Source organism: Pseudophryne corroboree, chromosome 6, assembly GCF_028390025.1.
Source record: "Pseudophryne corroboree isolate aPseCor3 chromosome 6, aPseCor3.hap2, whole genome shotgun sequence".
In the NCBI taxonomy this organism is placed as follows: domain Eukaryota; kingdom Metazoa; phylum Chordata; class Amphibia; order Anura; family Myobatrachidae; genus Pseudophryne; species Pseudophryne corroboree.
The window spans coordinates 592,779,116-592,793,747 of NC_086449.1; the positions used below are offsets into that span (position 1 = coordinate 592,779,116).

Genomic DNA, 14,632 nt, shown 5'->3' on the forward strand with positions numbered 1-14,632 from the left:
ACTGGATATTCCTTCCCTGTGTGACTGCTCCCCAGCCTCGCAGGCTGGCATCCGTGGTCACCAGGACCCAGTCCTGAATGCCGAATCTGCGGCCCTCTAGAAGATGAGCACTCTGCAACCACCACAGGAGGGACACCCTTGTCCTTGGTGACAGGGTTATCCGCTGATGCATCTGAAGATGCGACCCGGACCATTTGTCCAGCAGGTCCCACTGGAAAGTTCTTGCCTGGAATCTGCCGAATGGGATTGCTTCGTAGGAAGCCACCATTTTACCCAGAACCCTTGTGCATTGATGCACTGAGACTTGGCTCGGTTTTAGGAGGTTCCTGACTAGCTCGGATAACTCCCTGGCTTTCTCCTCCGGTAGAAACACCTTTTTCTGGACTGTGTCCAGGATCATCCCTAGGAACAGAAGATAAGTCGTCGGAACCAGCTGCGATTTTGGAATATTGAGAATCCAATCGTGCTGCCGCAACACTACCTGAGATAGTGATACACCGACCTCCAACTGTTCCCTGGATCTTACCCTTATCAGGGAATTGTCCAAGTAAGGGATAACTAAAATTCCCTTCCTTCGAAGGAATATCATTATTTCGGCCATTACCTTGGTAAAGACCCGGGGTGCCGTGGACCATCCATACGGCAGCGTCTGAACTGATAGTGACAGTTCTGTACCATAAACCTGAGGTACCCTTGGTGAGAAGGGTAAATTTTGACATGAAAGTAAGCATCCCTGATGTCCCGAGACATCATGTAGTCCCCTTCTTCCAGGTTCGCAATCACTGCTCTGAGTGACTCAATCTTGAATTTGAACCTCTGTATGTAAGTGTTCAAAGATTTTAGATTTAGAATCGGTCTCACCGAGCCGTCCGGCTTCGGTACCACAACAGTGTGGAATAATACCCCGTTCCCTGTTGCAGGAGGGGTATCTTGATTATCACCTGCTGGGAATACAGCTTGTGAATGGCTTCCAAAACTGTCACCCTGTCAGAAGGAGACATCTGTAAAGCTGACTTTAGGAAACGGCGAGGGGGAGACGTCTCGAATTCTAATTTGTACCCCTGAGATATCACCTGAAGGATCCAGGGGTCTACTTGCGAGTGAGCCCACTGCGCGCTGAAATTCATTGAGACGGGCCCCCCACCGTGCCTGATTCTGCTTGTAAAGCCCCAGCGTATACTGAGGGCTTGGCAGAGGCGGGAGAGGGTTTCTGTTCCTGGGAACTGGCTGATTTCTGCAGCCTTTTTCCTCTCCCTCTGTCACGGGGCAGAAATGAGGAACCTTTTGCCCGCTTGTCCATGAAAAGACTGCGCCTGATAATACGGCGTCTTCTCATGTTGAGAGGCGACCTGGGGTACAAACGTGGATTACCCAGCTGTTGCCGTGGCCACCAGGTCTGAAAGAGCGACCCCAAATAACTCCTCCCCTTAATAAGGCAATACTTCCAAATGCCGTTTGGAATACGCATCACCTGACCACTGACGTGTCCATAACCCTCTACTGGTAGAAATGGACAACGCACTTAGACTTGATGCCAGTCGGCAAATATTCCGCTGTGCATCACGCATGTATAGAAATGCATCTTTTAAATGCTCTATAGGCAAAAATATACTGTCCCTATCTAGGGTATCAATATTTTCAGTCAGGGAATCCGACCACGCCAACCCAGCACTGCACATCCAGGCTGAGGCGATTGCTGGTCGCAGTATAACACCAGTATGTGTGTAAATACATTTTAGGATACCCTCCTGCTTTCTATCAGCAGGATCCTTAAGGGCGGCCATCTGAGGAGAGGGTAGAGCCCTTACAAGCGTGTGAGCGCTTTATCCACCCTAGGGGGTGTTTCCCAACGCACCCTAACCTCTGGCGGGAAAGGATATAATGCCAATAACATTATAGAAATTATCAGTTGTTATCATCACACACCTCATTTAATTTCTCAGATTCAGGAAAACTACAGGTAGTTTTTCCTCACCGAACATAATACCCCTTTTTGGTGGTACTCGTATTATCAGAAATGTGTAAAACATTTTTCATTGCCTCAATCATGTAACGTGTGGCCCTACTGGAAGTCACATTTGTCTCTTCACCGTCGACACTGGAGTCAGTATCTGTGTCGGCGTCTATATCTGCCATCTGAGGTAACGGGCGCTTTAGAGCCCCTGACGGCCTATGAGACGTCTGGACAGGCACAAGCTGAGTAGCCGGCTGTCTCATGTCAACCACTGTCTTTTATACAGAGCTGACACTGTCACGTAATTTCCAACAGTTCATCCACTCAGGTGTCGACCCCCTAGGGGGTGACATCACTATTACAGGCAATCTGCTCCGTCTCCACATCATTTTTCTCCTCATACATGTCGACACAAAAGTACCGACATACAGCACACACACAGGGAATGCTCTGATAGAGGACAGGACCCCACTAGCCCTTTGGGGAGACAGAGGGAGAGTTTGCCAGCACACACCAGAGCGCTATATATATATATATACAGGGATAACCTTATATAAGTGTTTTTCCCCTTATAGCTGCTGTATAGTTAATACTGCGCCTAATTAGTGCCCCCCTCTCTTTTTTAACCCTTTCTGTAGTGTAGTGACTGCAGGGGAGAGCCAGGGAGCTTCCCTCCAACGGAGCTGTGAGGGAAAATGGCGCCAGTGTGCTGAGGAGATAGGCTCCGCCCCTTTTTCGCGGACTTTTCTCCTGCTTTTTTATGGATTCTGGCAGGGGTTAAATGCATCCATATAGCCCAGGAGCTATATGTGATGCATTTTTTGCCATCCAAGGTGTTTTTATTGCGTCTCAGGGCGCCCCCCCCCCAGCGCCCTGCACCCTCAGTGACCGGAGTGTGAAGTGTGCTGAGAGCAATGGCGCACAGCTGCAGTGCTGTGCGCTACCTTGTTGAAGACAGGACGTCTTCTGCCGCCGATTTTCCGGACCTCTTCTGCCTTCTGGCTCTGTAAGGGGGCCGGCGGCGCGGCTCTGGGACCCATCCAAGCTGGGCCTGTGATCGTCCCTCTGGAGCTAATGTCCAGTAGCCTAAGAAGCCCAATCCACTCTGCACGCAGGTGAGTTCGCTTCTCCTCCCCTTAGTCCCTCGATGCAGTGAGCCTGTTGCCAGCAGGTCTCACTGAAAATAAAAAACCTAAACTAAAACTTTCACTAAGAAGCTCAGGAGAGCCCCTAGTGTGCACCCTTCTCGTTCGGGCACAGAGATCTAACTGAGGCTTGGAGGAGGGTCATAGGGGGAGGAGCCAGTGCACACCAGATAGTCCTAAAGCTTTCTTTAGATGTGCCCAGTCTCCTGCGGAGCCGCTATTCCCCATGGTCCTTACGGAGTCCCCAGCATCCACTTAGGACGTTAGAGAAATATATATATAAAATATATATATATAAATGCATAATATGCCCTGTATGTTATGCCCCTTATACATTGGTGACAGTGGGGTATGTTGTCAGCCATCCTGTGGCCACAACATGCATTGGTGGCAGTGTATAATCAGGGACTAAGCACCCAGTGAAGCCAGCACATGTGGAGAATGTGGCACCCCATCATAGCTACCACGAGCTGTAGTGTGACTTTTGTGCCCCTTCCTCTGCTGAATGCATCCCTGACTGGACACTGTTAAACTTCCAGCAGGGATAGGGTTACCTGTGCCTTGAGTGCTGTGTCTGGCATGGGGACACTGACCAATAAGCAACAGGCGTATTGATCCCAGAGAGAGACAGCTTTGGCAGTTGCAGTTGCAGCCGTCTTCAGAGACAGTTGGCAGTTGGGCAGCAGCCATCTTACAGGGACTCAGAGCAGCAACTTGGCGCAGAGGCAGCTGCTAGTGTGTGAGTGGTGTACAGCTTATGTAAAGCCAGTTTTGATTCCCGTAACCAGAGCTCATCATTGTAGCAGCCAATCAGTAATACCAGCCTCCTGTGGGGATCTCACTGCTTCTGATAGTGCTGGCTGACAGGCATTTGACAGAACAGAACAGTGGTGGGCTCTACTAACTGTGTAGCTGGAAACTAGGCCACGCAGCCTACCCTCCCTTTTGAAGGACAGTCATGGAGGTAGCCCTGCTTTGGAGTAACAGATGGCAGGAGGAGCAGAGACAGTGTCTTGCTGCAGCTGCAGACAGAGGTCAGCTTATGATGGTTAATTGAGGCCAACCTAACCCTTTTAACACAGGTCAGTAACACTGCTGCACTAGCCACACATCACAAGCTTCATCAGGGACAAAAGACAGTTTAGCTGCTTACATTGTATCGAAGCTCAAATGCTACAGGCAAGCATAGTTTTGGAACATAAAGCTGCATAAGTAATTTATAAATGCAATTCCAATCAGCAGCTGTTTTTATCCAAGGACACCATTAATTGACTACAGTTGTTAATTTGCAGATAAAGAAGCATCGGCATTGCAGGGAGCATAGTGATACAGTACTTCCTCTCTCTCGACTCGCAATTTATAGACATCACTGTCACACAGCTATACAGGGAAACTGTCAGCTAAGGACAGATACTTTTGTCACAGAAGTTATATGGAGGTAGTTACAGAGTGGCAAGGCTGTCTGACTGTGGCCTTGCTCTTTGTATTTCTCTGACGTCCTAAGTGGATGCTGGGGACTCCGTCAGGACCATGGGGGGGATAGCGGCTCCGCAGGAGACAAGGCACAAAAGTAAAAGCTTTAGGATCAGGTGGTGTGCACTGGCTCCTCCCCCTATGACCCTCCTCCAAGCCTCAGTTAGATCTTTGTGCCCGGCCGAGAAGGGTGCAATCTAGGTGGCTCTCCTAAAGAGCTGCTTAGAGTAAAAGTTTTGTTAGGTTTTTTATTTTCAGTGAGTCCTGCTGGCAACAGGCTCACTGCATCGAGGGACTTAGGGGAGAAGAAGTGAACTCACCTGCGTGCAGGATGGATTGGCTTCTTAGGCTACTGGACACTAGCTCCAGAGGGACGATCACAGGTAAAGCCTGGATGGGTCACCGGAGCCGCGCCGCCGACCCCCTTTCAGATGCTGAAGAGAGAAGAGGTCCAGAAATCGGCGGCTGAAGACTTCCCAGTCTTCTTAAGGTAGCGCACAGCACTGCAGCTGTGCGCCATTGCTCTCAGCACACTTCACACCAACGGTCACTGAGGGTGCAGGGCGCTGGGGGGGGCGCCCTGAGCAGCAATGAAAGTACCTATGCTGGCTAAAAATACATCACATATAGCCCCTGGGGCTATATGGATGTATTTAACCCCTGCCAGGTTGTCAGAAAAACGGGAGAAGAAGCCCGCCGAAAAGGGGGCGGGGCCTATTCTCCTCAGCACACAGCGCCATTTTCCCTCACAGAACTGCTGGTGGGAAGGCTCCCAGGCTCTCCCCTGCACTGCACTACAGAAACAGGGTTAAAACAGAGAGGGGGGGCATTTTTGTGGCGATATTATTACATATTAAGATGCTATAAGGGAAAACACTTATATAAGGTTGTCCCTGTAAAATTATAGCGTTTTGGTGTGTGCTGGCAAACTCTCCCTCTGTCTCCCCAAAGGGCTAGTGGGGTCCTGTCCTCTATCAGAGCATTCCCTGTGTGTGTGCTGTGTGTCGGTACGTGTGTGTCGACATGTATGAGGACGATGCTGGTGAGGAGGCGGAGCAATTGCCTGTAATGGTGATGTCACTCTCTAGGGAGTCGACACCGGAATGGATGGCTTATTTAGGGAATTACGTGATAATGTCAACAAGCTGCAAGGTCGGTTGACGAAATGAGACGGCCGGCAAACCAATTAGTACCTGTCCAGGCGTCTCAAACACCGTCAGGGGCTTTAAAACGCCCATTACCTCAGTCGGTCGACACAGACACAGACACGGACACTGACTCCAGTGTCGACGGTGAAGAAACAAACGTATTTTCCATTAGGGCCACACGTTACATGTTAAGGGCAATGAAGGAGGTGTTACATATTTCTGATACTACAAGTACCACAAAAAAGGGTATTATGTGGGGTGTGAAAAAACTACCTGTAGTTTTTCCTGAATCAGATAAATTAAATGAAGTGTGTGATGATGCGTGGGTCTCCCCCGATAGAAAATTAAAGGCGCTCACACGCTTATCAAAACAAGTGGCGTTACCGTCTCCAGATACGGCCGCCCTCAAGGAGCCAGCTAATAGGAGGCTGGAAAATATCCTAAAAAGTATATACACACATACTGGTGTTATACTGCGACCAGCAATCGCCTCAGCCTGGATGTGCAGCGCTGGGGTGGCTTGGTCGGATTCCCTGACTGAAAATATTGATACCCTTGACAGGGACAGTATTTTATTGACTATAGAGCATTTAAAGGATGCATTTCTATATATGCGAGATGCACAGAGGGATATTTGCACTCTGGCATCAAGAGTAAGTGCGATGTCCATGTCTGCCAGAAGATGTTTATGGACACGACAGTGGTCAGGTGATGCAGATTCCAAACGGCAGTATTGCCGTATAAAGGGGAGGAGTTATTTGGGGTCGGTCCATCGGACCTGGTGGCCACGGCAACAGCTGGAAAATCCACCTTTTTACCCCAAGTCACATCTCAGCAGAAAAAGACACCGTCTTTTCAGCCTCAGTCCTTTCGTCCCCATAAGGGCAAGCGGGCAAAAGGCCAGTCATATCTGCCCAGGGGTAGAGGAACGGAAGAAGACTGCAGCAGGCAGCCCCTTCCCAGGAACAGAAGCCCTCCACCGCTTCTGCCAAGTCCTCAGCATGACGCTGGGGCCGTACAAGCGGACTCAGGTGCGGTGGGGGGGGTCGTCTCAAGAGTTTCAGCGCGCAGTGGGCTCACTCGCAAGTGGACCCCTGGATCCTACAAGTAGTATCCCAGGGGTACAGATTGGAAATTCGAGACGTCTCCCCCTCGCAGGTTCCTGAAATCTGCTTTACCAACGTCTCCCTCCGACAGGGAGGCAGTATTGGAAACAATTCACAAGCTGTATTCCCAGCAGGTGATAATCAAAGTACCCCTCCTACAACAAGGAAAGGGGTATTATTCCACACTATTTGTGGTACTGAAGCCAGACGGCTCGGTGAGATTTATTCTAAATCTGAAATCTTTGAACACTTACATACAAAGGTTCAAATCAAGATGGAGTCACTCAGAGCAGTGATAGCGAACCAGGAAGAAGGGGACTATATGGTGTCCCTGGACATCAAGGATGCTTACCTCCATGTCCCAAATTGCCTTTCTCACCAAGGGTACCTCAGGTTCGTGGTACAGAACTGTCACTATCAGTTTCAGACGCTGCCGTTTGGATTGTCCACGGCACCCCAAGTCTTTACCAAGGTAATGGCCGAAATGATGATTCTTCTTCAAAGAAAAGGCGTCTTAATTATCCCTTACTTGGACGATCTCCTGATAAGGGCAAGGTCCAGAGAACAGTTGGAGGTCGGAGTAGCACTATCTCAAGTAGTTCTACGACAGCACGGGTGGATTCTAAATATTCCAAAATCGCAGCTGATTCCGACGACACGTCTGCTGTTACTAGGGATGATTCTGGACACAGTCCAGAAAAAGGTGTTTCTCCCGGAGGAGAAAGCCTGGGAGTTATCCGAGCTAGTTAGGAACCTCCTAGAACCAGGCCAAGTGTCAGTGCATCAATGCACAAGAGTCCTGGGAAAAATGGTGGCTTCTTACGAAGCGATTCCATTCGGCAGATTTCACGAAAGAATTTTTCAGTGGGATATGCTGGACGAATGGTCCGGATCGCATCTTCAGATGCATCAGCGGATAATCCTGTCTCCAAGGACAAGGGTGTCTCTTCTGTGGTGGCTGCAGAGTGCTCATCTACTAGAGGGCAGCAGATTCGGCATTCAGGACTGGGTCCTGGTGACCACGGATGCCAGCATGAGAGGCTGGGGAGCAGTCACACAGGGAAGAAATTTCCAAGGAGTGTGGTCAAGTCTGGAGACTTCTCTCCACATAAATATACTGGAGCTAAGGGCAATTTACAATGCTCTGAGCCTAGGAAGACCTCTGCTTCAAAGTCAACCGGTGCTGATCCAGTCGGACAACATCACGGCAGTCGCCCACGTAAACAGACAGGGCGACACAAGAAGCAGGAGGGCAATGGCAGAAGCTGCAAGGATTCTTCGCTGGGCGGAAAATCATGTGATAGCACTGTCAGCAGTGTTCATTCCGGGAGTGGACAACTGGGAAGCAGACTTCCTCAGCAGGCACGACCTCCACCCGGGAGAGTGGGGACTTCACACGGAAGTCTTCCACATGATTGTGAACCATTGGGAAAAACCAAAGGTGGACATGATGGCGTCCCGCCTGAACAAAAAACTGGACAGGTATTGTGCCAGGTCAAGAGACCCTCAGGCAATAGCTGTGGACGTTCTGGTAACACCGTGGGTGTACCAGTCGGTGTATGTGTTCCCTCCTCTGCTTCTCATACCTAAGGTACTGAGAATTATAAGACGTAGAGGAGTAAGAACTATACTCGTGGCTCCGGATTAGCCAAGAAGGACTTGGTACCCGGAACTTCAAGAGATGCTCACAGAGGACTCATGGCCTCTGCCGCTAAGAAGGGACTTGCTTCAGCAAGTACCATGTCTGTTCCAAGACTTACCGCGGCTGCGTTTGACGGCATGGCGGTTGAACGCCGGATCCTAAGGGAAAAAGGCATTCCGGAAGAGGTCATTCCTACCCTGGTCAAAGCCAGGAAGGAGGTGACCGCACAACATTATCACCACATGTGGCGAAAATATGTTGCGTGGTGTGAGGCCAGGAAGGCCCCACGAAGAAATTTCAACTCGGTCGATTCCTGCATTTCCTGCAAACAGGAGTGTCTATGGGCCTCAAATTGGGATCCATGAAGGTTCAAATTTCGCCCCTGTCGATTTTCTTCCAGAAAGAATTGTCTTCAGTTCCTGAAGTCCAGAAGTTTGTCAAGGGAGTACTGCATATACAACCCCCTTTTGTGCCTCCAGTGGCATTGTGGGATCTCAACGTAGTTCTGGGATTCCTCAAATCACATTGGTTTAAACCGCTCAAATCTGTGGATTTGAAATATCTCACATGGAAAGTGACCATGATGTTGGCCCTGGCCTCGGCCAGGCGAGTGTCAGAATTGGCGGCTTTGTCTCACAAAAGCCCATATCTGATTGTCCATTCGGACAGGGCAGAGCTGCGGACTCGTCCCCAGTTTCTCCCTAAGGTGGTGTCAGCGTTTCACCTGAACCAGCTTATTGTGGTACCTGCGGCTACTAGGGACTTGGAGGACTCCAAGTTGCTAGATGTTGTCAGGGCCCTGAAAATATAGGTTTCCAGGACGGCTGGAGTCAGGAAAACTGACTTGCTGTTATCCTGTATGCACCCAACAAACTGGGTGCTCTTGCTTCTAAGCAGACGATTGCTAGTTGGATGTGTAGTACAATTCAGCTTGCACATTCTGTGGCAGGCCTGCCACAGCCAAAATATGTAAATGCCCATTCCACAAGGAAGGTGGGCTCATCTTGGGCGGCTGCCCGAGGGGTCTCGGCTTTACAACTTTGCCGAGCTGCTACTTGGTCAGGGGCACACCCTGGCTGAGGAGGACCTGGAGTTCTCTCACTCGGTGCTGCAGAGTCATCCGCACTCTCCCGCCCGTTTGGGAGCTTTGGTATAATCCCCATGGTCCTGACGGAGTCCCCAGCATCCACTTAGGACGTCAGAGAAAATAAGAATTTACTTACCGATAATTCTATTTCTCGTAGTCCGTAGTGGATGCTGGGCGCCCATCCCAAGTGCGGATTGTCTGCAATACTTGTACATAGTTATTGTTACAAAAATCGGGTTATTATTGTTGTGAGCCATCTTTTCAGAGGCTCCGCTGTTATCATGCTGTTAACTGGGTTCAGATCACAGGTTGTACAGTGTGATTGGTGTGGCTGGTATGAGTCTTACCCGGGATTCAAAATCCTTCCTTATTGTGTACGCTCGTCCGGGCACAGTATCCTAACTGAGGCTTGGAGGAGGGTCATAGGGGGAGGAGCCAGTGCACACCACCTGATCCTAAAGCTTTTACTTTTGTGCCCTGTCTCCTGCGGAGCCGCTATCCCCCCCATGGTCCTGACGGAGTCCCCAGCATCCACTACGGACTACGAGAAATAGAATTATCGGTAAGTAAATTCTTATTTTCAGTCACTCTAGTCCTGTAAGAGCTACATATTTTATATAAGACTGTGAACTTTCAAAACTGTGATCACTGAATAAGGAGCTATAGCTATTATGACTGAGTTCTGCAACATGAACTATTTAATGGACATAAATTAGTACATGGGGCCCCACTAGTAATGCAATATCTATGTTGTTACTTTTGTTGCTTTTATTAGTTTGTTAAGATTGTTGGTGGTGGATAATACATTCTGTAATGCTTTGTGGTCATGTGTATTGCATGCACTAAATTGTGATAACTACTTCTAAGCTTTACAGTTGAGAAAAAGTTACCCAGAAGCATTCCAGCTAAATAAAAAACTACTGAAGAGCAACTGTGTAATTAATGTCTGTGCTAATTGTGATTTGAACTATATTGTGAATTGCCAGGGAAACTTACTCCCTAATACTTACCTGTAAATTGTAACTTTCCACGTGATACTTACCCTGACTGTCACACAAGGTAGTGACGCATGGCTGTTGGGTAAGTGTTTGAAAATTGTGTTTTGCAGTGTTTTTAATGATTTTATATTTTTACAAATTTTCCTTTTTTGCTGGTTTCTTTTGTTTACAGGAGACACATCCATGCAGGCAATGGCTCCTGACTCCTTATGTCACACCCACATCAGGTCCGCAATCTAATTACAATGCCACGTTTATATCCACCAAGCAGGTTATAGAGTGACGTTTTGGCTTTTTAAAGGGATTATTCTGATGTCTACACTGGACTGGTGGTGACCACATGTATGCGCCAGAAATGGTTTCTAAGATTATTCTCCTGTGTGGTGGGTTCCATAACATGGCCATAAGAAGTCAGGTGCCTTACCAACAAGAAGACCTGTTGCCCTAAGATGAGGAGGTAGGGGCAGTGGATGCAGAAGGCAGAGGACAATCCTTCTGAGACAAGGAAGTTGGCAAAAATTTCAGGTAATAACATACATTAACTATTCTGATGTAACTTCAACATATTGTAGACATACTAAATAATAAGGTGTAGATGTCTGAAACCAGCCAAACACTTTAAAATTAAGATAATGCATAAGTTGCCCATGGAAACCAATCTGCCTACAAAATACATTTACTACATGTTATACAAAATAATAAATAGGCATCAGCCGTTTGTTTTTGTGTGCCAAATATTCTCAACTCACAATGATTTACTCTTATCAGTGTTTCAAACATCTTGGTCCAAATTAACATTTTTGGATCAAAATATCTTAGTGTCCACGTATTAGCGATATGTTGTGCCCACAACCTTAATAATATGATCATTTTATGAAGGACTTATTTTACACAATATGTGTACTACTATATTTAGAAGGTTTGAAAATTCTATTGTTTTTTTTAAATCTATTTCTGCCACAAAAGGACAGTATGTTGTATTTTGTGAAAAAGTGGAGAAGAATGTATGAAGCTGGTTGCCAACACTGTAGCCTTCTCTTCTATGACAGGAGGCGGGTGCTGCAGCTGATTCTCAACATTCAGCACCTGACTCATGACACTGCTGAGGAGGCAGCATTTTAGCGTCAATCCTTCACAGGCTGAAATCCGGGTGCACCCCACACCTCCCAAAAACCCCTTCTGATGCCACTGCAACACAATGATAAATAATGTTTTCTAAATACTTAATTTCCAAAAATGTGTTTTTGTAAATCAAAAAATATACAGTAGCCAGCTGTGATGTTGGTAAAGAAAGTACAGGCACTGACAATCAGTGTCAATGTGTTTTTTTTTTTTAGAAACCATTGAAATCATTTATAATATTACATTTCAAACCTTGCTTGTCAACATGAGCTAGTGGCTTATCCCCTTTTGAATCTGAAATTCTGCAAACAAACATTATGTAATAATCATTGCATTTCATTGTATGTGTTGCCATGTCAGAAATGTGTTATTTAAAAAATTTCTATTTTTTTTTTTACTTGACATTTTCTTAATATAAAAGCACTTCTACCTAACATTGGAGAAATGTTTGCAATTTCAAATGAAATTAAATCTGAATATACAGTATAGCAATGTCAAACAAACTACTAATATTATATTTGTATAATGTGATAATAAATGGATATCATTCAACCTACGCTTTGTCATTTTTAACTATTTAGACATGTTAAACTTTCAGAAAGCTATGAATAAATAACATACATACTAATGTTTAATAAGATTATTTTAAAACAAACCAGACAATGTGAGATTGTGCAAACAGGTTTTAATTTTGATAACCAAAAAAGGTATTATTTTTATTTATTTATTTTTTAAATTTGAATCCATAACAGAAGATCTTTTATTTCAGTAAAATAATAACATTCAAAAATTGTGGGCATTTTCTACCAATAAGACATCTATTTTGTTTAGGCCCCAGGGGGAATCCAAAAATATATTAGACACATTGGCCACCCCATGGGTAATTAAGCACAGTAGCAAGGATCATGGATGTTCTGTTTGGGAAAAGTGTAAAAAAAATACAACATACTGTAAGAACATTATAAATGTCACAGAAATAAAAAATTAGTTGAACAAATTTTTACAAACCTTCAGATGGTGTTGGCTATTCCTACAATAGATCTGCCAGGGATTGTGGGCTGGGTGGGGAATGTAATGAGTCCTGAGGTGAAGGGGTAGATTTATTCGGTTGGGTTTGTGGGGGCAAAGGGAATGCATTGAGAAAGCCCTATTGGCAAAACAGCTATTGACTCTCTGTAACTGTTGTTGAATAGTTGATTATGTGATACTAAGTTAACTATGTTGCCTATAAATAAGAGGAAACTCATTCCAATGTCAGAGTAAAAGATAGGAGTGTGCAGCACATAGAGCCAGTCTGTGTAAGCACCTCGTGGGCATAACACAGATTATAGCCTCACACACAGAAACTGTTTAAGGAGACACTATAACAAAGAAGCTTGATCAAATAATTTATGGTATAATACTAACAGCTGTAATATGAATGTGTAGACTGCAATAAACAGCTGACTAGTGTATTCTCACTCACTGAAGTTGTTACTGAAATACAGTGAGTGTACAGCACTTATATATCATCAATAGCAGTTTTTTTAATATACAGTAGAAGTCTAATGAAGTTCTCTAAGGTATAATACTGATGGCTGTAATCAGAATGTATAGACTGCAATAATTAAAAACAGCTGACTAGTATATACTCACTCACTGAAGTGTTACTGAAATAAAGTGATCTTATATTATCCTTGATATCATCATATAACAGCTATATTAACTGACTATAGATATTCCTATTAAAATCCTCTCAAAAAGCCTATAATGATATCAGGCATTGAGAGATACATTGTGTGAAATAGAACATTTCAGATACTGTAAGAGTTTGTGTATGGATTTGTCACACCAGAACCAATTACAACAACTGTTACCACTGACGCAAACCGAAGAACACTAATAGGCATATGACCTGTTTCTCAGCAAGTAATCCGTTTACACTTAGGGCCTGTTTCTCAGCAAGAACTCCATTTACACATAACGCCTGTTTTTCAGCAAGCCTGGTATTTGGAAATCCCCTTGCGAGTTGCCTGCACCGATGACATCACATGACATCACCCTCCTAATCCAGGGGGATTAGGAGTATGAAAAAGGTGGGCTACTCTGTGGGCTGAAGAGAGGAGAAACTGACCTTAGGGTAAGAGGTGAGGCTCTGCCAGGGATTCAGCATGGGACATGCCACGTGGAATTGTATTGCTGAAGTGCGCTGAGCTGTTTATCACCCTTTCTGTTCAATAAATCCCCATTTGTTTTCATCTACCACTGATCCCGAGTGAAATGCATGCCTGTATCTTCACACTGCAGTTTGAGGTATGTGGATTAGGTCATACAGAGTATGGCCACCCTTTATGTGAACAACCAGTGTAATATAATGTACTTCATACAATTAAATGCATCATGCAAGAAGTATGTGCAATCAATCATTCATAGATAGATGTCCTGAATTTTCTATGTACTATATCTGAATTTTGGATCCTTATCCAGCCTTACAGCTGTGTTACTTTAAAATCCTGCAATTACTTTTTTGTTTTTGTGTTTAACAGTAACCCTACAAACACATGCCCAGGAGTAGGATGAGAAGGATGAGGAGAGGGGAGGGAGGGGGGGGGGGGGGGGGGGGAGGGGCAGTGGAGGAATAGCCAGTGGATGAATGGACAGTTGAGGAAGAGGAGGAATGCCTATTGGAGGATAGTCCATCAGAGAAGGAGTCTCTTGCTGATGCATTTTTTCTGTTGTCTGTTATTTCAGTTTTTATTATTGGATTATGGATAAAAGTATAAATCTCAGATCATGTTTTTAAGGCCAGTCATGTTGTAGCTGTGACTTCATGTAGTGTGTAGCTCAGAGGTTCCCAAACACAATCCTTAAGATACCCCAACAGTCCAAGGGTTTAATAATATTAATGCCTGAGCATAGATGGTTAAATCAAATAGACTAAAGTATTAATTCACCTGTACCTATGCATTGTTATCCTT

At 45.7% G+C, this 14,632-nt stretch overlaps 1 long non-coding RNA gene across 2 annotated transcripts; it reads left to right on the forward strand.

The window, feature by feature from the left end:
- The first annotated feature begins 3,742 nt into the window (after window positions 1-3,742).
- Window positions 3,743-14,063, forward strand: LOC134935477 (uncharacterized). 2 transcript variants are annotated; one of them, XR_010180169.1, is made up of 3 exons: window positions 3,743-4,181; window positions 10,726-11,078; window positions 13,653-14,063. It is a non-coding gene; the product is annotated as an uncharacterized LOC134935477 (long non-coding RNA). The 2 variants fall into 2 exon arrangements; XR_010180170.1 differs by lacking the exon at window positions 13,653-14,063 and adding an exon at window positions 11,603-12,173.
- The last annotated feature ends 569 nt before the right edge of the window (window positions 14,064-14,632 follow it).